Raw genomic sequence first — 27851 nt, 5'->3', positions numbered from 1 at the left:
AAGGACAATAAAAGACTGAGCACATGTGAGCACAGCAATAATAATCTCATTGGGCACACAATGTGATTGACAAGAACAACTGCCTATCATCACATGAAGAACGACAACCAATCAGAGCGAAGGAACCACAGATCAGGCTATTTATTTCTTCACCACAGGAGAAATTCCATACACTTTTTCTCCCAGAGGAAGGCCCCCAAGGGCCGAAACGTGTTGGAGCAATTTCCTAACACCTTTCAACAACAGCGGCACGATCAAGCAGAAGGAGCGGAACAAGAGACTGAACCCGGTCATGTGACTGAAGACCAGGAAGTGTCTGCGGGTCACGGACGACGGAGAAACATCGAGGAGACAGCCTGCCACTGACACATCCAGCAGCGGAGAAGGAGAACTAAGGTGAGTCTCTGTAGGCGGAGGGAGTGCGGCAACGAACCACTCTGAGAGCGGTCGCAGTGCGTGCATCTCCCCCCCCAAGACAGGCACCGAACCCAGGCTGACTAGCCTCCGACCTGTGACCGAACACAGTCACAGTGACGGCGGCAGAAGCAGGGGGAGGGTGGACCAGTCCGGAGTCCCTTTCTTTCTCACGCACTCTCCGCTGCTGCTTGAACATCAGTGACGGAATGTCATTTTAAACAAGTGCACTCATTTCATACAGACCAGCGGGACGCCGCGGCCTGTAGTACAACAAATAGACTTTTTCACCTTTTTTCATTTTTTCCTAAATCACTTATCATCCTGCTTATGGACTTCATCTCATTATATCTAGAAGCAAGCGTGCTCCTGCACAATTAGCAAAAGGCTTAATATAGCCAAACAGAGTTTATTCACGCATTTATATGAATTCTGGACTATCAGTTATTTAAATAAATATCATTTGAAACTTAATCAAACATTTCACCATTTATTACACTAGTGCATATACATGCACAATTAGAAACCGGGGGTGAGCGCAGTGTAAAAATCTCTACTCTTGCACTGTTTAGATTAAACACTTGCTGCGTGACTTTTGAAGCAAACTTGTGGCAATACTTTTGGCTAAATGCAAACACACAGAGCTGCCCTAAACCCCACCTTTCATTTGTTAGGAATGTCATCACAGTGTGAGTGCCGCATCACTGCTGAAATTGCCACTAGCCACTTACAGAACAATGGGGCAGATTTATTAAACTCGGTGAAGTGATAAAGTGGAAGGTAATAAAGGACCAGCCAATCAGCTCCTTACTACCATGTCACAGGCTGGGTTTGAAAAATGTCAGTTAGGAGCTGACTGGCTGGTCCTTTATCCCTTTCCAATTTATCACTTCACCAAGCTTAATAAATCTGCCCCAATGTGCACGGCATGCGTTGCGATAAAGATGCACGGACAGTGTTTAATAAAATGAGATGTTATCATGCTCAGACTTGTAGTTGACTGCTGTTTGGGTGATTTCCTAGCCAATCCCCAACACCAACCCCACCGTTCATTTCTAAGGGACATCATCACTGCAGAAATTGCCACTAACCCCTTAAGGCCCGTATTCACGGGGCACATGTGGGGGGAGATGTGTGCTGAGCGTGCGGGTAGGGGACGGGACGGGGGGGATGCTCATTTCACGGAGTTTGGGTAGCCTTGCTGTAAGAGATTTACATTTACACCTAAAAATGTAAGTGTCTTAATTGTCACAAATTCACTGCATATGTCAAAAATATGGGGGTCATTCCGAGTTGTTCGCTCGCAAGTGGATTTTAGCAGATTTGCTCATGCTAAGCCGCCGCCTACTGGGAGTGAATCTTAGCATCTTAAAATTGCGAACGATGTATTCGCAATATTGCGATTACACACCTCGTAGCAGTTTCTGAGTAGCTCCAGACTTACTCGGCATCTGCGATCATTTCACTGCTTGTCGTTCCTGGTTTGACGTCACAAACACACCCAGCGTTCGCCCAGACACTCCCCCGTTTCTCCGGCCACTCCTGCGTTTTTTCTGGAAACGGTAGCGTTTTTTCCCACACGCCCATAAAACGGCCTGTTTCCGCCCAGTAACACCCATTTCCTGTCAATCACATTACGATCGCCAGAACGATGGAAATGCCGTGAGTAAAAATCCTAAGTGCATAGCAAATTTACTTGGCGCAGTCGCAGTGCGGACATTGCGCATGCGCATTAAGCGGAAAATCGCTGCGATGCGAAGATTTTTACCGAGCGAACAACTCGGAATGACCCCCTATATACAGCTTAATATAATATTTTACACATACAACCATAAATTGTTTTCAATACGTTATACCTCTGTCCTTAACGGGAATTGAATGCCAGTTGAAGGCTATGTTAAGCATTGACCATACCACTAGCCCAAGGAGCCACCTAGTGAGATGCTGCACACCTGCAGTGACAAAGTGATATCTTTTTTTTTAGTTCCCCACCCCGGAGCTATTCAATTATTTGTCAATTTCCTGGCACAGTGAATGCACGGGCAACATGTAGTAACCCATAGTTTCCATGTCACGTGCTGGAGTCTATGAGTTAAGTCCCAGAGGGTGCTGCTGAGGCGGTAAAGAAACCCTATGGGGCTTACCGTGCTGGGTAGTAAACCTTGGGTAGTAAACCTTAACTGAATCGCTCTTGGCTAACAATTAGTAGTATACTGAAGAAAACAAAAAGGTCTTTGCTCACTGAATAACAGTGGGGCAACCTTCTGTGACCCCTTGCATATCTCGGTCCAATTCTTTGCACAAAAGTAGTGTCAATGGCAGGGCCTGTGCTAGGGTGTTCGGCGCCCCCCTGCAAATGACAAAATTTGCGCCCTCCCATATTTTACAAAGGGACAGCGTGGGTCAAAAGGGGTGTGGTCTCACAAGGAAGGGGCGTGGCCACACAATAGTACCCCCATTTCAAATTACACCACACAGTAGCACAATCTTATTCACATTACCCTGCACATAGTAGTGCTGCACATAATGTCCCCAGTAGTGGCGCCGGTTATACACATAATAGCCAGGGCCGGATTAAGGTCTGTGGGGGCCCTGGACAACAAACTTGTGGGGGCCCTTATCATACAGTATATATATATATATATATATATATATATACACACACATATATCTACATATATATATATATATATATATATATACGGATGTATCAATAAATGACCTTTGACCTTCTTTTATGAAATCTTGGTGAGTGCCCTCTTTTTTCAAAAGACTATTATCAGGAACCCGAAATTCCTTGGAGTTGAGCACCACCGTGTTGTCTTCCACTGATACAGTTTGTGCGGATGTCCATACATTCTATATATATATATATATATATATATATATACACACACATATATCTACATATATATACACACACACACACACACACACACACACACACACACATACAGTATATATATACATACACATATATATATATATACTGTATATATATATATATATATATATATACTGTATATCAGCCATTTTCAACAGGTGTGCCGCGGCACACTAGTGTGCCGCTGGCAGTTGCCAGGTGTGCCGCAGCCACTGCCAGCCAGAGATGCCCGCTGCCTGCTGTCACACAGTCCTGTTGGCGCCCCTCCGCTCACTGACCCGGCGCCGTCCCTCCGCTCACTGACCCTGCATCGCCCCTCCGCTCACTGACCCGGCGCCGTCCCTCCGCTCACTGACCCTGCATCGCCCCTCCGCTCACTGACCCGGCACCGCCGTCCGCACACAGACCCTCCGCTGCCACCAGCCAGATATACCTGTGCTTGCCGGGCAGCACTGCACTTCCGCATCAACCGGCCTGATCTCCCCATCACACGCTCCTCCTCCTCCATGCTGCCTTGTCCTAGTGCTCCTCGCTTCTCCCCACTGAGAGGGAAAGATAGATTTAAGGTTAGAAAAATAAATAAATAAATATATAAATATATATTGCTAGTAGTGGTGGTAAATGGCGCTGAGTCCTTCTTATAACGACCTATCCTTTCCGCAGTGATAAATTTCCAGTGTCTAAAGTACACTCCCCCAATATTCTATTTCGTGGGGTGGCAGCCCTTTTCTCCAGTGGTTAGCTGTTCAAGCCAACCAGTTGTAAGTCTGGAAAATAAAAAGTGAGAATAGGCGCCTCCTAGTGTAGTATTAAATATATGATATGACCATCACCCTTAGTCTCACCCTGTAAAGTGGAACTATACCGTATATGGTGGAATTCCAACCACCTTAAAAATAGCATAGGGTCACAATCTGAGCGACGTCATCAGTGATGTTCTGTTAGTGTTCCTCCTTGTTGTTACTCACATGGTCAGGAAAAAGTAGAAAAAAGGACCGATAGTGTAATACTTTTTACACAACAATATACATTTATTTGGAACTAGTCCGACAGTAAAAACATTGCCCGTACCATATAATAAATTAAAAACAGCTTATCTGTATTTTAAGTCGTCCATACGTGTAAACACTCAACGCGTTTCGTCCTCCGCAATCAGCCTGGACTTCCTCAGGAGTGTGATGATAGTGAATGTGTGGACACATATTTATACCCCTCTTAATTAATTCAATTACACATGGAATTGGTGTTTTTCCTAGTTTACCGGAAGTGACGTCATTTCCGTCCGGAAAATTTGTCTAATAATATTATTCCAAAGTGCATATTGAGCCCAACACATGACTCTCTAGTTCATGTGTTCTACCAAGTTATGTGCTGCCTATTTGGAGCGTTTATTGTGCCCCCGTCCGCCGCGACTGCCGGAAGTCACGGACAAACCGGAGCAGTAATGTCCGCCCTGTCTCAAACTGGCTTCACGGAGCCCAGTGCGCATGCGCCTGCCAGGTCAGTCACAGTGCTGCCCGTTGCCGCCGCGTCTAGGCTCTTTCCGTCAGTGAGATCTGTCTATTATATGGCGCCATCTTATCGAAGACTGTATACTATTGTGATACCTGATACTACTAACAGATAACTAATAATATAAAACAGGGATTATAGATATGTGTCCCGTGCTATTGGTTAGTAATGGGGAAGGATTAAAGAGCATTGTAAATGGAAAATCTTTACCTTTTCATGTGAACGGAATACCGCAATTTATATAAGTGCAATATTCAAAGTGCTTGTGCAAGATGCATATACTTTTTTTTATAAAAATATAGTGCACAGTTTTATAATATTCAAAGTGCTTGTGCAGTAAAATTTGTGCATACTTAGATTAATTGTCCAATGTGCATATATTAGAGACATAGTGAACATATTATTTGTGAATTTAAAGTGACAGTGCAAATTAAAATGAACAATCTTTAAAAATATTAAAACAATGGATTTAGAGAAAAGGTGCTATTTCATAATTGTCATTAAGACCTCTTGGGGCCAAGGTTTTTAATTCATATATCCAGTGCATTTCCCGCTGTGAGAGTTTCTTCTCTCGATCGCCTCCTCTTCGTCCCATATGGACTATTTCAAGGGTTCTGATTGTGAGACCTTTTGGATCAGATCCATGACATAATTTAAAATGCTTGGGTACCGAATGATGCTCCTGTTTGTTCTTTATGCTTCTGATATGCTCTTGGATACGTAATTTTAATTGTCTCTTGGTTTTCCCTATGTACCTGAGTTTACAAGGGCATTCGAGCATGTATATTACCCAAGATGTATTGCATGTTGCTCGATCCTTTGAAAAGTATGTTTTGGAACCATCTGTATTAGAGAAAGATTTTGTATAAGGGTTCACAAATTGACAGATATTACAGTGCTGACATTTGACAAGTCCCTTTATATCCAAAAAGTTATTTCTATCCTTTTCATGTTGGATAGGAAGCAGCATGCTTGGTGCAAGATGGTCTTTTAAATTCTTTGCTTTTCTAAAAACCACCTGTGGTTTATCTGGTAAGATTGAGCTTAAAATGGTGTCTGTATGTAGGATCCCCCAATGTTTGTTTAAAATGCTCCGAATTTTCTTGTCCTGACAGTTAAAAGATGTAATAAAATTCAGCCCTTGGTTTTGTTTGTCTTTGACCCTATATTCCAAAAGATCCTGTCGGTCTGTAGCATGAGTCCTGATTTGTGCTTCTTCCACTAGAGTCTTGGGATAACCCCTCTCTAAAAAGCGTTCTCCATATAGAGTAAGTTGTTCCTCCGTATCTTCTAATTTCGTACAGTTTCTTTTTATTCTACAAAATTGTGAATATGGAGTGTTCGTCTTCCATTTAGTTGCATGTCCGCTTTTATAGTGTATATATGAATTGGTGTCTACCTGTTTAATGTAATTCTTTGTTATTACTTCAGTATCTTTACTGCTTAAAATCAAGTCCAAATATTCAATTTCTGTTGCACTCACTTTGTAGGTAAAGGATAAATTGTAATCGTTCCTTTCCAAATGTGTCATAAAATCTATAAAGCATTCCCTAGTTCCATCCCAAACTAGAAGTATGTCGTCTATATAACGTTTGTACACAACAATATGTTTAAAATAAGGATTATTACTGTATACATACTTCTGTTCCCAGCTCCCCATGTGCAAATTGGCGAAGCTGGGTGCGAAAACAGTGCCCATCGCTGTCCCGCGAATTTGTAAATAAAATTTCTCTAAAAATTTAAAATAATTGTGTTTAAGTATAAAATCCATGAAATTACATATAAGTTCTTTGTGTGTACTGTCCAAGGTATCATCTTTATCCAAAAATTATATGCAAGATTCTATCCCTTTTTCCTGTGATATGGATGTATACAGGGATTGGACATCGATTGTTATCCATAGATATTCTTGTTTCCATTTAAAAGTTTCTAAAAATTGTAGCAGTGATGTTGTGTCTTTGACATAGGAGTCTAACTTTGGAACATATTTTTTAAGAAATACCTCAACATATTCAGATAAATTCGCAGTTAATGAACCTATGCCTGCCACAATTGGCCTACCTGGAGGATCAATCAACCGTTTATGTATTTTGGGCAAATAATAAAAAATAGATAAAATGGGATGGTTGGTTATTAAAAATTGATATTCATCTTTCGTTATGGTTTCTTGATGTAAAGCTGTAATCAACATGGACCTGAGTTCTTCCACATAGATCTCCGTGGGGTCTGCGGATAATTCTCTATATGAATCTGTGTCTCCTAGTAGACGATATGCTTCATTCTCATATTGGATACGGTTCATGACTACCAAGCCTCCTCCTTTATCTGCTTGGCGTATCACGATCTGTTGGTTGTTTTTCAGATCTTTCAATGCTTTTTTCTCAAAATTGGATAAATTAGTTTTTGTGTTCGGTTTGAGTAACTCAAAGTCCTTTTTAACTAGTTCGTAAAAAAGGTCAATTTGATTACTCCTCGACTCAAGTGGATAGTATTTTGATTGAGGTCTAAGTCCTGACTTAGATCCAGCTTCAGGATTTCCATTCTGGCTGCTAGCCTTCTTCTGAAAATGTCTCTTTAATGTAAGCTTTCGTACAAATTTATTTAAATCAGTGAACGCTTCAAAGTCATCCATCTGGGATGTGGGAGCAAAAGAAAGTCCTTTTGACAGTAATGTCCTTTCAGCATGGGTTAAGACATAGTCGGACAGGTAAAAATCCCCTTTTCCCCCATCGCTGGGGTGTCTAATGTCTGAGGTTTCTTCTTTTTTTGTAATCGCTTAGAGCCCCCCCTTCTTCCTCTTCGAACCTTCTTTTTAGGGGTGATGCTCTTTGTATTGTTTCTTTGACATAGGGATCCCGCCTCATCCTTTGTTCTGAGGCTGTTGGGGATAAAAAAACCTCCGCATCTGTCTCCGAATGTAGTCTGCTAAGGGCTGAATATCTGTTCTGAGTTTCAAATTTCACCCTTCCTGGTGTTCTAGGTTTATAGAGTCCATTGTCCTTATAATTTCTTTGTTTCTGTGGGATGGTTCGCCAGTGTTCATGTCTTTGATTGGAAAGGTCCCGTTTCCTAAGGTCTTCCGGGTCTCTAAATCCGTTCCATTTCTTTACTCTACCGTTCATATAGTCATTTTTATCCCGTTGATATTTCCTTTCTTTTAGGGTTACAACTTCATCCTCAATTTTTTCCAGTTTCTTCACCAGAACAATCTCGTTGATCTTGTAATCTTCTTTCCCCTTATATGGTTCCATGGCAACTTCCTCCTTCTTTATATCTTCTTCAAGTGTGACTAGTTCTCTCTTTTTCTCTTCAATGATTAAGCTCATGAGTTTAGTTGAACAATCATGTAAAATTGTGTCCCAATTTTTCATAAAAGTATCATTTTGTGTGTTAAAAGTGGGTTGTTTAAATACCCTCAGTCCCCGTGGTACTCTGTTTACTTTAATATACTGCTCTAAAACGGTAATGTCCCACCAGGTTTTTAGTTCCTTGGTGAACAATTTTTCTATGTTCCAGAATTTATCATCCAAACCTTCATTTACTCGTGGTGTAGGTTCGTTATTCTCATTGAAAATCCTTTGGCATATATCTCCTCTCTTTGATCCCCCTAACTGTGATCTGAGGGTATTCATTTTATTTGAGAGGAGAAAGAGAAGGTAGCAGCCTTATACCCAAAAGAACAAAAAAATTCTTGCTAGTAGTGGTGGTAAATGGCGCTGAGTCCTTCTTATAACGACCTATCCTTTCCGCAGTGATAAATTTTCAGTGTCTAAAGTACACTCCCCCAATATTCTATTTCGTGGGGTGGCAGCCCTTTTCTCCAGTGGTTAGCTGTTCAAGCCAACCAGTTGTAAGTCTGGAAAATAAAAAGTGAGAATAGGCGCCTCCTAGTATAGTATTAAATATATGATATGACCATCACCCTTAGTCTCACCCTGTAAAGTGGAACTATACCGTATATGGTGGAATTCCACCCACCTTAAAAATAGCATAGGGTCACAATCTGAGCGACGTCATCAGTGATGTTCTGTTAATGTTCCTCCTTGTTGTTACTCACATGGTCAGGAAAAAGTAGAAAAAAGGACCGATAGTGTAATACTTTTTACACAACAATATACATTTATTTGGAACTAGTCCGACAGTAAAAACATTGCCCGTACCATATAATAAATTAAAAACAGCTTATCTGTATTTTAAGTCGTCCATACGTGTAAACACTCAACGCGTTTCGTCCTCCGCAATCAGCCTGGACTTCCTCAGGAGTGTGATGATAGTGAATGTGTGGACACATATTTATACCCCTCTTAATTAATTCAATTACACATGGAATTGGTGTTTTTCCTAGTTTACCGGAAGTGACGTCATTTCCGTCCGGAAAATTTGTATAATAATATTATTCCAAAGTGCATATTGAGCCCAACACATGACTCTCTAGTTCATGTGTTCTACCAAGTTATGTGCTGCCTATTTGGAGCGTTTATTGTGCCCCTGTCCGCCGCGACTGCCGGAAGTCACGGACAAACCGGAGCAGTAATGTCCGCCCTGTCTCAAACTGGCTTCACGGAGCCCAGTGCGCATGCGCCTGCCAGGTCAGTCACAGTGCTGCCCGTTGCCGCCGCGTCTAGGCTCTTTCCGTCAGTGAGATCTGTCTATTATACGGCGCCATCTTATCGAAGACTGCATACTATTGTGATACCTGATACTACTAACAGATAACTAATAATATAAAACAGGGATTATAGATATGTGTCCCGTGCTATTGGTTAGTAATGGGGAAGGATTAAAGAGCATTGTGAATGGAAAATCTTTACCTTTTCATGTGAACGGAATACCGCAATTTATATAAGTGCAATATTCAAAGTGCTTGTGCAAGATGCATATACTTTTTTTTATAAAAATATAGTGCACAGTTTTATAATATTCAAAGTGCTTGTGCAGTAAAATTTGTGCATACTTAGATTAATTGTCCAATGTGCATATATTAGAGACATAGTGAACATATTATTTGTGAATTTAAAGTGACAGTGCAAATTAAAATGAACAATCTTTAAAAATATTAAAACAATGGATTTAGAGAAAAGGTGCTATTTCATAATTGTCATTAAGACCTCTTGGGGCCAAGGTTTTTAATTCATATATCCAGTGCATTTCCCGCTGTGAGAGTTTCTTCTCTCGATCGCCTCCTCTTCGTCCCATATGGACTATTTCAAGGGTTCTGATTGTGAGACCTTTTGGATCAGATCCATAACATAATTTAAAATGCTTGGGTACCGAATGATGCTCCTGTTTGTTCTTTATGCTTCTGATATGCTCTTGGATACGTAATTTTAATTGTCTCTTGGTTTTCCCTATGTACCTGAGTTTACAAGGGCATTCGAGCATGTATATTACCCAAGATGTATTGCATGTTGCTCGATCCTTTGAAAAGTATGTTTTGGAACCATCTGTATTAGAGAAAGATTTTGTATAAGGGTTCACAAATTGACAGATATTACAGTGCTGACATTTGACAAGTCCCTTTATATCCAAAAAGTTATTTCTATCCTTTTCATGTTGGATAGGAAGCAGCATGCTTGGTGCAAGATGGTCTTTTAAATTCTTTGCTTTTCTAAAAACCACCTGTGGTTTATCTGGTAAGATTGAGCTTAAAATGGTGTCTGTATGTAGGATCCCCCAATGTTTGTTTAAAATGCTCCGAATTTTCTTGTCCTGACAGTTAAAAGATGTAATAAAATTCAGCCCTTGGTTTTGTTTGTCTTTGACCCTATATTCCAAAAGATCCTGTCGGTCTGTAGCATGAGTCCTGATTTGTGCTTCTTCCACTAGAGTCTTGGGATAACCCCTCTCTAAAAAGCGTTCTCCATATAGAGTAAGTTGTTCCTCCGTATCTTCTAATTTCGTACAGTTTCTTTTTATTCTACAAAATTGTGAATATGGAGTGTTCGTCTTCCATTTAGTTGCATGTCCGCTTTTATAGTGTATATATGAATTGGTGTCTACCTGTTTAATGTAATTCTTTGTTATTACTTCAGTATCTTTACTGCTTAAAATCAAGTCCAAATATTCAATTTCTGTTGCACTCACTTTGTAGGTAAAGGATAAATTGTAATCGTTCCTTTCCAAATGTGTCATAAAATCTATAAAGCATTCCCTAGTTCCATCCCAAACTAGAAGTATGTCGTCTATATAACGTTTGTACACAACAATATGTTTAAAATAAGGATTATTACTGTATACATACTTCTGTTCCCAGCTCCCCATGTGCAAATTGGCGAAGCTGGGTGCGAAAACAGTGCCCATCGCTGTCCCGCGAATTTGTAAATAAAATTTCTCTAAAAATTTAAAATAATTGTGTTTAAGTATAAAATCCATGAAATTACATATAAGTTCTTTGTGTGTACTGTCCAAGGTATCATCTTTATCCAAAAATTCTTTGCAAGATTCTATCCCTTTTTCCTGTGATATGGATGTATACAGGGATTGGACATCGATTGTTATCCATAGATATTCTTGTTTCCATTTAAAAGTTTCTAAAAATTGTAGCAGTGATGTTGTGTCTTTGACATAGGAGTCTAACTTTGGAACATATTTTTTAAGAAATACCTCAACATATTCAGATAAATTCGCAGTTAATGAACCTATGCCTGCCACAATTGGCCTACCTGGAGGATCAATCAACCGTTTATGTATTTTGGGCAAATAATAAAAAATAGATAAAATGGGATGGTTGGTTATTAAAAATTGATATTCATCTTTCGTTATGGTTTCTTGATGTAAAGCTGTAATCAACATGGACCTGAGTTCTTCCACATAGATCTCCGTGGGGTCTGCGGATAATTCTCTATATGAATCTGTGTCTCCTAGTAGACGATATGCTTCATTCTCATATTGGATACGGTTCATGACTACCAAGCCTCCTCCTTTATCTGCTTGGCGTATCACGATCTGTTGGTTGTTTTTCAGATCTTTCAATGCTTTTTTCTCAAAATTGGATAAATTAGTTTTTGTGTTCGGTTTGAGTAACTCAAAGTCCTTTTTAACTAGTTCGTAAAAAAGGTCAATTTAATTACTCCTCGACTCAAGTGGATAGTATTTTGATTGAGGTCTAAGTCCTGACTTAGATCCAGCTTCAGGATTTCCATTCTGGCTGCTAGCCTTCTTCTGAAAATGTCTCTTTAATGTAAGCTTTCGTACAAATTTATTTAAATCAGTGAACGCTTCAAAGTCATCCATCTGGGATGTGGGAGCAAAAGAAAGTCCTTTTGACAGTAATGTCCTTTCAGCATGGGTTAAGACATAGTCGGACAGGTTAAAAATCCCCTTTTCCCCCATCGCTGGGGTGTCTAATGTCTGAGGTTTCTTCTTTTTTTGTAATCGCTTAGAGCCCCCCCTTCTTCCTCTTCGAACCTTCTTTTTAGGGGTGATGCTCTTTGTATTGTTTCTTTGACATAGGGATCCCGCCTCATCCTTTGTTCTGAGGCTGTTGGGGATAAAAAAACCTCCGCATCTGTCTCCGAATGTAGTCTGCTAAGGGCTGAATATCTGTTCTGAGTTTCAAATTTCACCCTTCCTGGTGTTCTAGGTTTATAGAGTCCATTGTCCTTATAATTTCTTTGTTTCTGTGGGATGGTTCGCCAGTGTTCATGTCTTTGATTGGAAAGGTCCCGTTTCCTAAGGTCTTCCGGGTCTCTAAATCCGTTCCATTTCTTTACTCTACCGTTCATATAGTCATTTTTATCCCGTTGATATTTCCTTTCTTTTAGGGTTACAACTTCATCCTCAATTTTTTCCAGTTTCTTCACCAGAACAATCTCGTTGATCTTGTAATCTTCTTTCCCCTTATATGGTTCCATGGCAACTTCCTCCTTCTTTATATCTTCTTCAAGTGTGACTAGTTCTCTCTTTTTCTCTTCAATGATTAAGCTCATGAGTTTAGTTGAACAATCATGTAAAATTGTGTCCCAATTTTTCATAAAAGTATCATTTTGTGTGTTAAAAGTGGGTTGTTTAAATACCCTCAGTCCCCGTGGTACTCTGTTTACTTTAATATACTGCTCTAAAACGGTAATGTCCCACCAGGTTTTTAGTTCCTTGGTGAACAATTTTTCTATGTTCCAGAATTTATCATCCAAACCTTCATTTACTCGTGGTGTAGGTTCGTTATTCTCATTGAAAATCCTTTGGCATATATCTCCTCTCTTTGATCCCCCTAACTGTGATCTGAGGGTATTCATTTTATTTGAGAGGAGAAAGAGAAGGTAGCAGCCTTATACCCAAAAGAACAAAAAATTTCTTGCTAGTAGTGGTGGTAAATGGCGCTGAGTCCTTCTTATAACGACCTATCCTTTCCGCAGTGATAAATTACCAGTGTCTAAAGTACACTCCCCCAATATTCTATTTCGTGGGGTGGCAGCCCTTTTCTCCAGTGGTTAGCTGTTCAAGCCAACCAGTTGTAAGTCTGGAAAATAAAAAGTGAGAATAGGCGCCTCCTAGTGTAGTATTAAATATATGATATGACCATCACCCTTAGTCTCACCCTGTAAAGTGGAACTATACCGTATATGGTGGAATTCCAACCACCTTAAAAATAGCATAGGGTCACAATCTGAGCGACGTCATCAGTGATGTTCTGTTAGTGTTCCTCCTTGTTGTTACTCACATGGTCAGGAAAAAGTAGAAAAAAGGACCGATAGTGTAATACTTTTTTACACAACAATATACATTTATTTGGAACTAGTCCGACAGTAAAAACATTGCCCGTACCATATAATAAATTAAAAACAGCTTATCTGTATTTTAAGTCGTCCATACGTGTAAACACTCAACGCGTTTCGTCCTCCGCAATCAGCCTGGACTTCCTCAGGAGTGTGATGATAGTGAATGTGTGGACACATATTTATACCCCTCTTAATTAATTCAATTACACATGGAATTGGTGTTTTTCCTAGTTTACCGGAAGTGACGTCACTTCCGTCCGGAAAATTTGTCTAATAATATTATTCCAAAGTGCATATTGAGCCCAACACATGACTCTCTAGTTCATGTGTTCTACCAAGTTATGTGCTGCCTATTTGGAGCGTTTATTGTGCCCCCGTCCGCCGCGACTGCCGGAAGTCACGGACAAACCGGAGCAGTAATGTCCGCCCTGTCTCAAACTGGCTTCACGGAGCCCAGTGCGCATGCGCCTGCCAGGTCAGTCACAGTGCTGCCCGTTGCCGCCGTGTCTAGGCTCTTTCCGTCAGTGAGATCTGTCTATTATACGGCGCCATCTTATCGAAGACTGTATACTATTGTGATACCTGATACTACTAACAGATAACTAATAATATAAAACAGGGATTATAGATATGTGTCCCGTGCTATTGGTTAGTAATGGGGAAGGATTAAAGAGCATTGTGAATGGAAAATCTTTACCTTTTCATGTGAACGGAATACCGCAATTTATATAAGTGCAATATTCAAAGTGCTTGTGCAAGATGCATATACTTTTTTTTTATAAAAATATAGTGCACAGTTTTATAATATTCAAAGTGCTTGTGCAGTAAAATTTGTGCATACTTAGATTAATTGTCCAATTAACCTGTCCGACTATGTCTTAACCCATGCTGAAAGGACATTACTGTCAAAAGGACTTTCTTTTGCTCCCACATCCCAGATGGATGACTTTGAAGCGTTCACTGATTTAAATAAATTTGTACGAAAGCTTACATTAAAGAGACATTTTCAGAAGAAGGCTAGCAGCCAGAATGGAAATCCTGAAGCTGGATCTAAGTCAGGACTTAGACCTCAATCAAAATACTATCCACTTGAGTCGAGGAGTAATCAAATTGACCTTTTTTACGAACTAGTTAAAAAGGACTTTGAGTTACTCAAACCGAACACAAAAACTAATTTATCCAATTTTGAGAAAAAAGCATTGAAAGATCTGAAAAACAACCAACAGATCGTGATACGCCAAGCAGATAAAGGAGGAGGCTTGGTAGTCATGAACCGTATCCAATATGAGAATGAAGCATATCGTCTACTAGGAGACACAGATTCATATAGAGAATTATCCGCAGACCCCACGGAGATCTATGTGGAAGAACTCAGGTCCATGTTGATTACAGCTTTACATCAAGAAACCATAACGAAAGATGAATATCAATTTTTAATAACCAACCATCCCATTTTATCTATTTTTTATTATTTGCCCAAAATACATAAACGGTTGATTGATCCTCCAGGTAGGCCAATTGTGGCAGGCATAGGTTCATTAACTGCGAATTTATCTGAATATGTTGAGGTATTTCTTAAAAAATATGTTCCAAAGTTAGACTCCTATGTCAAAGACACAACATCACTGCTACAATTTTTAGAAACTTTTAAATGGAAACAAGAATATCTATGGATAACAATCGATGTCCAATCCCTGTATACATCCATATCACAGGAAAAAGGGATAGAATCTTGCAAAGAATTTTTGGATAAAGATGATACCTTGGACAGTACACACAAAGAACTTATATGTAATTTCATGGATTTTATACTTAAACACAATTATTTTAAATTTTTAGAGAAATTTTATTTACAAATTCGCGGGACAGCGATGGGCACTGTTTTCGCACCCAGCTTCGCCAATTTGCACATGGGGAGCTGGGAACAGAAGTATGTATACAGTAATAATCCTTATTTTAAACATATTGTTGTGTACAAACGTTATATAGACGACATACTTCTAGTTTGGGATGGAACTAGGGAATGCTTTATAGATTTTATGACACATTTGGAAAGGAACGATTACAATTTATCCTTTACCTACAAAGTGAGTGCAACAGAAATTGAATATTTGGACTTGATTTTAAGCAGTAAAGATACTGAAGTAATAACAAAGAATTACATTAAACAGGTAGACACCAATTCATATATACACTATAAAAGCGGACATGCAACTAAATGGAAGACGAACACTCCATATTCACAATTTTGTAGAATAAAAAGAAACTGTACGAAATTAGAAGATACGGAGGAACAACTTACTCTATATGGAGAACGCTTTTTAGAGAGGGGTTATCCCAAGACTCTAGTGGAAGAAGCACAAATCAGGACTCATGCTACAGACCGACAGGATCTTTTGGAATATAGGGTCAAAGACAAACAAAACCAAGGGCTGAATTTTATTACATCTTTTAACTGTCAGGACAAGAAAATTCGGAGCATTTTAAACAAACATTGGGGCATCCTACATACAGACACCATTTTAAGCTCAATCTTACCAGATAAACCACAGGTGGTTTTTAGAAAAGCAAAGAATTTAAAAGACCATCTTGCACCAAGCATGCTGCTTCCTATCCAACATGAAAAGGATAGAAATAACTTTTTGGATATAAAGGGACTTGTCAAATGTCAGCACTGTAATATCTGTCAATTTGTGAACCCTTATACAAAATCTTTCTCTAATACAGATGGTTCCAAAACATACTTTTCAAAGGATCGAGCAACATGCAATACATCTTGGGTAATATACATGCTCGAATGCCCTTGTAAACTCAGGTACATAGGGAAAACCAAGAGACAATTAAAATTACGTATCCAAGAGCATATCAGAAGCATAAAGAACAAACAGGAGCATCATTCGGTACCCAAGCATTTTAAATTATGTCATGGATCTGATCCAAAAGGTCTCACAATCAGAACCCTTGAAATAGTCCATATGGGACGAAGAGGAGGCGATCGAGAGAAGAAACTCTCACAGCGGGAAATGCACTGGATATATGAATTAAAAACCTTGGCCCCAAGAGGTCTTAATGACAATTATGAAATAGCACCTTTTCTCTAAATCCATTGTTTTAATATTTTTAAAGATTGTTCATTTTAATTTGCACTGTCACTTTAAATTCACAAATAATATGTTCACTATGTCTCTAATATATGCACATTGGACAATTAATCTAAGTATGCACAAATTTTACTGCACAAGCACTTTGAATATTATAAAACTGTGCACTATATTTTTATAAAAAAAAGTATATGCATCTTGCACAAGCACTTTGAATATTGCACTTATATAAATTGCGGTATTCCGTTCACATGAAAAGGTAAAGATTTTCCATTCACAATGCTCTTTAATCCTTCCCCATTACTAACCAATAGCACGGGACACATATCTATAATCCCTGTTTTATATTATTAGTTATCTGTTAGTAGTATCAGGTATCACAATAGTATACAGTCTTCGATAAGATGGCGCCGTATAATAGACAGATCTCACTGACGGAAAGAGCCTAGACGTGGCGGCAACGGGCAGCACTGTGACTGACCTGGCAGGCGCATGCGCACTGGGCTCCGTGAAGCCAGTTTGAGACAGGGCGGACATTACTGCTCCGGTTTGTCCGTGACTTCCGGCAGTCGCGGCGGACGGGGGCACAATAAACGCTCCAAATAGGCAGCACATAACTTGGTAGAACACATGAACTAGAGAGTCATGTGTTGGGCTCAATATGCACTTTGGAATAATATTATTAGACAAATTTTCCGGACGGAAATGACGTCACTTCCGGTAAACTAGGAAAAACACCAATTCCATGTGTAATTGAATTAATTAAGAGGGGTATAAATATGTGTCCACACATTCACTATCATCACACTCCTGAGGAAGTCCAGGCTGATTGCGGAGGACGAAACGCGTTGAGTGTTTACACGTATGGACGACTTAAAATACAGATAAGCTGTTTTTAATTTATTATATGGTACGGGCAATGTTTTTACTGTCGGACTAGTTCCAAATAAATGTATATTGTTGTGTAAAAAGTATTACACTATCGGTCCTTTTTTCTACTTTTTCCTGACCATGTGAGTAACAACAAGGAGGAACACTAACAGAACATCACTGATGACGTCGCTCAGATTGTGACCCTATGCTATTTTTAAGGTGGTTGGAATTCCACCATATACGGTATAGTTCCACTTTACAGGGTGAGACTAAGGGTGATGGTCATATCATATATTTAATACTACACTAGGAGGCGCCTATTCTCACTTTTTATTTTCCATATAAATATATATATATATATATATATATAATATGTGTGTGTAAGGAATTACTATGGTGTGGGGGGGACTGGTTTGTGGAGTTACTGTATGGGGGTTAGGTGTGTATGATTACTATGTGCGGGCAGGGCATGTGTAATGATAATGGGGGGCTGGTATGTATATTTACTATGGGTGGGACAGGTGTAAGGAATTACAATGGGGGCATGTGTGTGGCTTGACTATGGGTGGGGGTAGGTGTGTATAATTACTATGGGGGGGCAGGTTTGTGGCATTACTGGGGGAGGGGGAATAAGTGGAATTACTCTTGGGTAGGTGTGTGGCATTAATATAAATCTGTTTTATTACAGTGGTAGCCAATGTGTTTTATTACTGCGGGGCCAAAAAAATTGATGGTGTGCCTTGGCAATTTCAAATTTTTTTTTAGTGTGCCACAAATTTAAAAAGGTTGAAAATCACTGCTGTATATATATATGTAATATATACTATATAGTATACAAACACACCACTGCCTCTGACTGCTGTGTGCTGCAGCCAGTCACAGTGCGTTTGTATACTATATAGTATATATAATATTAATAACTTGGAAGTGACAATAAATAACACTCAAGTGCAGCCCTGGCAACTTAATGCTGCTGCACCACAGGGGGAAGTGGTGGGGGGTCCGGAGCCACACAAAACAACTCCAGTCCCAGCCACTCAAACACAGCCCTGGCGCAGCTGAGGAAGGCTCCGCCTCACTCTCAGCTCCTGGACATCATAGAACTCCCATCGGCAGCGGCGGTGAGCTAAATCCCGTGAGTCTCTGATGTCACAGAAGGAGCTCGGCGGGCGGAGCTGGCCGGCGGCCACGGCCACGTACTACAGGGAAAATAGGAGACACAGCTGAATCATGCTGTGCTCTGATTTCACTGGCAGCGGCGGGCGCAATGCAGGGGGAGCATATTATCTTAAAACATATGATTGGCAAACAAATTTATGCTTATATAAATTTTCTGTTATTTTATCTTCAAATTATAGGGCCGGATGTAATGGAGCGCGAGACGGCCGGAGCTCCGAGATTTCGCCCAAACTCGTATTTTTTTTTAAAGCAACAAACATTTACAAGGCAAAACCAACCTGGTCGCGGCCGATTGGGATTCAGGGCATCAGTATTTTGAACCCGGGATCCCAAGCACAATCACGATGCCCGCCGTGGACAAACTGGCTCAGCGCTATTGTCCCGCAGTGCTCACTGTCATCTAAGGCTTTGTGTGGACTATAAATGACATTTCTGAGGTGTTTTACACTTGTGGGCAGTATAATCTTGTCAGGGACTGCGCGCCATTGCAAGGGGCTGGGGTTCCTGGAGCGGGAACAGCGGCGGGAAGGCACCATTTTTCTGCTGCTGCTGCGGTTCACCAAGGCTGCATGCACGCTGCTCCTCCAGGAACCACGCTGTTACAGACTGTCTGAACTGGTACCAGGGCGTCATAGACAGGGGGGAGCACGTCAGCGGTAACACCGCTGCACTGATTTTACATACACTTATTTTCACACATTGTGCTGCTGTGTTCTGTGTGCTGGGTCCGCTCCTCAGTGTCACTCCAAAGGGCTCTCTAGGGTCTGTGTGGGGTGTTGGGCAATGGGCTGCGCTGTTGTTTCCTGTATAATGTCTGAAGACTTGGTTATGTGTGCTGCTTGTAATTCTACCACGACTTCAGCAGGGTCTCTCATGTGTGAGCAATGTTCCTTGTCTCCTGAAGGGCCCAGCTCACAGGCACCTGGTTGGACAGCCTTAAGAGCATCATTCACAATGTCAATTCTGAACTAGCTGTAGCTAAAAGAGAGAGACAGGTGTTAAAACACTCAATTGATTGTGTAGCTAAGGCAGCAGATTCCAGGAAGGCTTCGCAGCCCCTCTAGTGGCTTCACAGAAACGCTCACTGCCACAGGGTTTACAGTCCGATTCTGATCAGCCAGATGTGGATGATGATGACATGGACGGGGACAGCTCCCTGTCCCCTGGGGTGGAGGCCCTCATTTTTGCCATAAGAGAAGTCCTTCACATACTGGACCCACAGGCGAAACCAGATGAGGAGTTATACTTTAATCTAAGACCCAAGAGTTCAGCTACCTTTCCGGTGTCTAAGGAGTTAAAAACTCCCTGGACAATTTTTAAATTCCTAAGAGGTTTTTATCTACCTTTCCCCTTCCAGCTGAGGATAGGTAGGCCTGGGAATACCCCCGTCGGTCGATACATCTGTATCCAGACTGTCAAAAAAATTGGTACTGCCTGTTCCTGGGGCTGTATCCCTGAAGGAGCCTGCTGACCGTAAAATTGAGACAACGCTCAAGGCCATTTATACGGCAGCAGGTGCAGCACAGCGCCCCACAATAGTTTGTGGGTGGATCTCCAGGGCTGTGGTAAAGTGGCCTGATAATGATATTGATGGTTTAGACACTCTGCCCCGGGATGAGGTTGTTACCCTGCTGCAACATATACAGGATGCTGCAAATTTTATGAGAGAGGCTATAAAGGGGTTGTGTGAGATTAATGGCCGCACTACTGCTATGGCGGTCTCAGCGCGCAGAGCTCTGTGGTTAAGTCAATGGGCGGCGGACGCAGATTCCAAAAAGGGTGTAGAAAATCTTCCCTTTACAGGTGATGCCTTGTTTGGAGACAAATTGAATAAGTGGATCTCCCAAGCAACGGCGGGTAAGTCTACCTATCTGCCGTCGACTGCGCCATCTGCTAGACGTTCTTACACCTTACACCTGCTGTCTCCCTGGACCAGACCACCGGATCCCCTGCCGATAAAACCTCCGCATGACGGTTGGCCCCAGCGACAAGGTGACTTTCAGGTAGGTGCTCGCCTTCAACACTTCGCCCATGTGTAGGCAGAGTCCTGCCGGGATCCTTGGGTGAGGGACCTCATTTCCCACGGATACCGGCTGGAATTCCAAACACTACCTCCTCACAGGTTTTTCAAGTCAGGCTTACCAGCCTTACCCGCAGGCCTGGCACTACCCGCTCAGCGAAAGGGATGCAGTGCAGGGAGGCGCTGGGACAGAGAGGCACTGTCCCTGCTCTGCATCCCTTCCCTGCTGCTGCACCGTCCTGTCCCCCCTACTGCTGCTGCCAGCTGCTGTGCCTGTCACTGTATGACAGGCAGCGGCGCTGGCAGCATGAAAAGCCTCCTCCCCTCCCATCACCTGTGTGACAGCGCTGTGTACGGATCAGAGGAGGGGGCGTAGCTACACGGGACAGAAGGGGGCAGGGCTATACAGGACGAAATGGGGCGGAGCTACACGGACCAGGATGCTGTACAGAGCGAGACTGGAGAGTAATTACAGTGGCAACAAGCCAGACTTAGGTAAGTGGAGGGTGAGAGAGAAATGTATGTATGTATGTGTGTGCATGATGGGAGTGGTGGGTGTGTGTGTGTGTATGGTGGGGGTGTGTATGTGTGTCTGTGTGCGCGTGCATTATGGACGTTACTACTGGGGGGGCATTACATGTAATGACGCTACTACTGGCGGGGGCATTACGTATAACGACGCTACTACTGGGGGGGCATTACATTTACGGATGCTGCTACTACTGGGGGGGGGGCATTACGTATAATGACGCTACTACTTGGGGGGCATTACATTTACGGACGCTACTACTACTGGGGGGGGGCATTATGTATAACGCCGTTACTACTGGGGTGGGCATTACATTTACGGACGCTACTACTAGGGGGGCATTATGTATAACGACACTACTACTGGGGGAGCATTACTTATAAGGAAACTACTACTACTTGGGGGCATTACGTACAAGGACACTACTATTACTGGGGGGAATTACGTATAAGGACGCTACTACTACTGGGGGCATTATGTATAAGGATGCTACTACTACTGGGGGGGCATTACAGATAAGGATGCTACTACTACTGGGGGGCATTATGTATAAGGACAGTACTACTATTGGGGGCGCATTACTTATAAGGAAGCTACTACTACTTGGGGGCATTACGTACAAGGACGCTACTATTACTGGGGGCGCATTACTTATAAGGAAGCTAATACTACTTGGGGGCATTACGTATAAGGACGCTACTACTACTGGGGGGGCATTACGTATAAGGACACTACTACTACTACTAGGGTGGCATTATGTATAAGGACGCTACTACTACTGGGGGGCACAACGTATATGGACGCTACTACTACTGGGCGGACATTATGTATAAGGACGCTTCTACTACTAGGGGGCAGAGCCAGCCCTAACCAATATGATGCCCTAGGCAAGATTTTGTCTGGTGCCCCCTAGCACCGCCGCTAGTTCTGCAGGAGATGCCTGGCATGAGTCAGCTGGCAGCTCTGCTAACGTCGGGTGCCTTTTGTTTATGATAATGCATCAATATTATTTGCATTGCTATGTGGCTAGGATGCACAAGCAGCTTCTGCCGATTAAAATTATATGCAGCATGCCTATATTCTGTGTGCGACTGTGGCTGTATCTGCATACGAAATGCTACGTTACAGTGATTTCCAGGAATACACTGCAACGTAGCATTTCGTATGCAGATACAGCCGCAGTCACACGTAGAATATAGGCATGCTGCATATCATTTTAATCAGCAGAAGCTGCTGGTGCTCCTAAGCATACCAAATGCCCTAGGCATTTGCCTAGTTTGCCTATGCCTACGGCCGGCTCTGCTGGAGGGTACACTACATATAAGGACGCTACTACTACTGTGGGTGCATTATGTGTAAGGATGCTACTACTACTGGGGGGGCATTATGCATAAGGATGCTACTGCTACTGGGGGGGCGTTATGTATAAGGATGCAACTACTACTACTGGGGTGCATTACATCTAAGGACGCTACTACTACGGGTGGGGCATTACGTATCAGTTGAATAAGATTGTGCTACTGTGTGGCGTAATTTTAAATGGGGGTACTATTGTGTGGCCATGCCCCTACCCGGCGCGCGCCAAAGGCATGCACTGACCCTTTGTGGGATATGGGAGGGCGCAAATTTATAGTTTGCAGGGGGGCACCGAACACCCTAGCACTGGCCCTCTTTACCCGAAGCAAAAGTTACCTTGCAAGAGGCTATTCAAAAGCTTTTGCAGACGGGGATGGTAGTTCTGTGCCTCCTCCGTTATGCAACATGGGTTTTTACTCCAGTCTTTTTGTCGTTCCCAAACCAGACGGTTCAGTGCGCACCATCTTGAACCTGAAGTCCCTCAACCCGTATCTGCGGGTGTTCAAATTCAAGATGGAGTCCCTGAGGTCAGTGGTGTCCGCTCTGGAGGAGGGGGGGTTCCTGGTGTCTCTGGATGTCAGGGATGCTTACCTTCACATTCCCATGTGGCCTCCTCCTCATCAGGCTTACCTCAGGTTCGCCATATTGGATGACCATTTCCAGTTTCAGGCCTTACCCTTCGGATTATCCTCAGCTCCGAGGGTCTTCACCAAGGTCATGGCAGAGATGATGCTGCAACTGCGCATGATGGGAGTAAACATAGTTCCCTACTTGGACGATCTCCTAATAAAGGCTGTGTTTAGGGAATGTCTGCTACATAGCATCAATCTGAATACTCGCCTACTCACGGATGGGATGTGGTCAACATCCCGCTGGACGGGATCTCGGCGGTCGAAATACCAACGCCGGAATCCCGACCGCCACAATCCCGACATATTCTCCCTCCGTGGGTGTCCACGACACCCACAGATGGAGAATATAATAGTGTGCCGAGCGTAGCGAGGCACCGTGCCCGCAGCGCGGCGAGCGAAGCGAGCCCGCAAGGGGCTGCGTTCCGCTCGCCACCCCTGTCGGGATTGTGTGGTCGGGATTCCGGCGTCGGTATTTCGACCGCCGGGATCCCGTCCAGCGGGATTACGTACTGATCCCTCACGGATCATGGGTGGATCCTAAATTTGCAGAAATCTCACCTGGAACCGACCCAGCGTCTTCAGTTCCTGAGAATGATACTGGATACAGTATCTCAAAGGGTGTTTCTTCCGATGGAGAAGGCCTTGGCTATGCAGGCTATGGTACGCTCGGTCCTCAGTCCTCGCAAGGTGTCCTTACATCTTTGCATCCACTTACTGGGCAAGATGTTGGCTGCTTACGAGGCAATCCAATACGACAGATTCCAGGCCCGGCCATTTTAACTAGATATACTGGACAAATGGTCGGGTTCTCACCTTCACATGCATCGGGAAGTGACCTTGTCTCTGAAAGCCCAGATTTCTCTATTATGGTGGCTACAAGTACCTCACCTAGTAGAGGGCAGGAGTTTCAATATCCACTTGTGGATTCTACTGACAATAGATGCCAGCCTCTGGGGTTGGGGGGCTGTGACCTAAGCGGTCCAGTTCCAGGGGATATGTCGAGACAGGAATTGGCTCTGCCGATAAACATCTTGGAACTCAGGACAATTTACAATGCCCTTCTGCAGGCTTCTCATCTCCTGATGGATCGGGCGATCCAGGTCCAGTCGGACAACGCCACGGCAGTGGCGTACATAAACCGACAAGGGGGAACAAAAAGCAGAGAGGTGATGTGAGAGGTGTCAAGAATCCTCCTCTTGGTGGAAGCCAACGCAATGGCCATTTCCGCCATGTTCATTCCAGGCATGGACAACTGAGAAGCGGACCTCCTCAGCAGACACAACCTCCATCTGGGGGAATGGGGCCTACATCCCCAGGTGTTTCAACAGATGATTCACAGGTGGGGCTGTCCACAGATAGATCTGATGGCTTCTCGTCTCAACAAGAAGCTATGCCATTACTGTTCCAGAATGAGGGATCCGCAGACTGTAGCAGCGGACGCGCTGACGACACCATGGATGTACCAGTTTGTATACCTGTTCCCTCCTCTGCCGCTGATCCCAAGGGTGCTAAAAAGACAAAGAAGGGAAAGCGTTCAGGCAATTCTAATTGCCCCGGATTGGCCTTGATGGGCGTGGTACTCGTACCTCCTGACCATGTCTCTAGAGGATCCCTGGCCTCTGACAATCCAGGACAATCTTCTTCAGCAAGGCCCGTTCGTCTATCCAGGCTTACAGCGGCTATGTTTGACGGCAGTGTAGAGGGAGATTCTAGGGTTATTTCCACCATGGTCCAGGCCAGGAAGATGGTGACGTCAAAGCATTATCATCATATCTGGAAAAAGTATGTTTCCTGCTGTGAAAGTAGAAAAGTTTCTCTCGTAGAATTTAGAATTGGTTGTTTCCTACTTTTCCTGCAAGTGGGGGTGGATATGGGCCTACGTTTAGGCTCCATCAAAGTCCAGATTTCGTCGCTCTCTATTTTCTTCCAAAAAGCTGCCTGAAGTACAAACTTTCCTAAAGGAAGTTCTTCATATACAACCGCCCTTTGTACCTCCCACGGCTCCGTGGGACCTCAATGTGGTTCTGTCCTTTCTCCTGGTTTGAACCCTTACATAGGGTGGAGTTGAAATTTCTCACCTGGAAGATGGTGATGTTATTGGCTTTGGCGTCTGCCAGGCGGGTCTCAGAATTTGGTGCCTTATCCTGTAAGAGTCCTTATTTGATTTTTCATGAAGACAGGGCGGAACTGAGGACCAGTCCTCAATTTTTGCCTAAGGTGGTGTTGGCTTTTCATGTGAATGAGTCTATTGTGGTTTCGGTGTTGTCTGACACTTCCGTTGGCCCTGAGACCTTGGATGTGATCAAGGGCTCTGAAGATTTATGTCAAAAGGACGGCCCGTCATTCGAAATCTTACTCGCTGTTTGTCCTTTACGATGAAGATTGGTCAGCCTGCTTCTAAGCAATCTATAGCTCGTTGGCTCAGGTTTACCATTCAACAGGCCTTTACGTTGGCGGCTCTGCCCTTGCCGACGTCTATTCAGGTCCACTCGATAAGGTCGGTGGGGTCCTCCTGGGTGGATGCCCGGGGTGTGTCGGCCCTACAGTTGTGCCGAGCTGCTACTTTGTCTGGTTCAAACACTTTTGTGAAATTCTATAGGTACGACACTTTGGCCAAGGATGACCTTCAGTTTGGTCAGGCGGTTTTACAGGGGTGGTCTCAGCACTCACCCACCCATTTGGGAGCTTTGGGACTTCCCCATGGTACTAAAGTACAAGACCCAGGTATCCACTAGGACATAACAGAAAATAGGAAATTAATATCTACCAGTAATTCCTTTTCTCCTAGTCCATAGTGGATACTGGGCGCCCGCTTCAGTGCTTCGTTCCTGCTTACCTGTGTAAGTATTTGGATGGACTGACATTGCGGTCCCATTATGCTGTTGGGATAGCCGTGCTATCCAGGTTAGGGTGGGGTTGCTATCCTCTGGTTAGCGCCCTCCTTTCGTTTATGGTTGTGTGTTGGCTTATTGCCTCACTGCTGTTGTATTGTTCTTCTCTTATATAATGTCCATCTCCTCGGGCAGTTTTCCTAGGCTGAGTCTGGTAGGAGGGTCATAGAGGGGAGGAGCCAGCACACACATACACACACTAAAAGTTTTAAAGTGCCAGGCTCCAGTGGACCCGATCTATACCCCATAGTACTCAAGTACAAGACCCAGTATCCACTACGGACTAGGAGACAAGGAATTACCGGTAGGTATTAAATTTCTATTTTATTACACATGGGGGTATCCAATTACAGGTGAAGATTTTGCAATTTTTCCCAATCTTTTTTACAGGCTATCCAATTTGGTCGCCTGTAAAAAAATACATGGTCTCCCAAAAACACACAGGTTCAGTAAAACCTGTGTGTTTTCGATAGAAAGAGACCCGTTTTCAGGGATTTGGTTTCACCTACCTGAGGCAGGTGAAACAAAATCCCTGATAAGCAGTGGCCCACGCCGGCTTATCAGGGTTTACTGGATAGCCCCAGCCAGACAATTAACATTACCACGGCTAATTGGATACCCCCACAGTCTGAAATTTCCCAGTAACACACAAATATTTATACTGTACTGTAGCCACCTTAAGTGGACTGTAGATGGGTGGATGTAGTTTACCAAATTAGGTCTTATAATTTAACAATGGAAATAATACAATTGGGGCACACAGCCTAAAAGCCAGCGATCTCATAGTATAATAAAGGCAAGTGCAATATGTCACTTTATTTTACTGCATGTCAAAACTTTTACAGTAAATGTTCAGACATTTCAACTTTTCACAGCTTTGCACTTTCTATGGAAACATTACAGCACAGTATGTATAGTTACGAGAGGAACTTCAGAGCATTTGCAATGTTTTGATTTGCACTGATGTCTAATGCTGGAGATGTTTGATATTTCTTTTATTTTTTAGATACAGACATGATTACATTGGCCAAAATGGACTACTTCTAAGAAGTGAACAGTCAAGCTGAAGAGTAATTATGGTGTGATGCAGTCATTTCACCAGAAATCATTTTCAAGTAACAAGATAAAAGATATGCACGGTATTACTGAAGGTGTTCGTTTAATCATATTCATACAACACAGGAATCCAGGACCATGGGAACACTGATGGAACAGAATAAGGTCTGAATGAAAACACCATGTTTCTTGCATCTTTACAGTTACAATAAATACATTCAAATTTGTTTAAAATGTATTTTTATATATATTTTTTAAATTATATTGAAATATAATATATATATCAAGATAAAGAACTCTGAAGGTCAACAAGTTAAAGGACGCATATGTGCCTCACAACAATAAGTACCGTGAAGATGGCAAAAACTGTTAATATGTAGATAAACACAGTATTTCTGTACAAACTCATCATTTACATACCATTAATGAACAGTGTCTGAAAATGCAGGCGAGTGAAAACTTGTACTCCTCAAACAACAAGCAGTATTAGGGCACATCTACATAGTCAATTACATTCAAATAAAGATCATCTCCATGTACACTGACTCATTCTTCATTTACCTGCAAGTATATGAGCTGCTACAAGCTGTGCTTATTTTAGTGGAAACAAAGTTCTCATACTATCTTACATTTGGCAATTACAAAAAATCTAAATCTACAACATTATGATCTGTACTGGTATTCCCC

The 27851-nt window shown here is 42.5% G+C and overlaps 1 long non-coding RNA gene across 1 annotated transcript; it reads left to right on the top strand.

The window, feature by feature from the left end:
- The first annotated feature begins 126 nt into the window (after positions 1–126).
- Positions 127–27701, top strand: LOC134909990 (uncharacterized). The gene is made up of 2 exons (XR_010176079.1): positions 127–396; positions 27115–27701. It is a non-coding gene; the product is annotated as an uncharacterized LOC134909990 (long non-coding RNA).
- Positions 27702–27851: the final 150 nt, after the last annotated feature.

The sequence above is a fragment of the Pseudophryne corroboree genome, chromosome 4, assembly GCF_028390025.1.
Source record: "Pseudophryne corroboree isolate aPseCor3 chromosome 4, aPseCor3.hap2, whole genome shotgun sequence".
Lineage (NCBI taxonomy): Eukaryota > Metazoa > Chordata > Amphibia > Anura > Myobatrachidae > Pseudophryne > Pseudophryne corroboree.
Note: the sequence above shows the minus strand (reverse complement) of the source record. Positions and strands in the feature narration are given on the sequence as shown.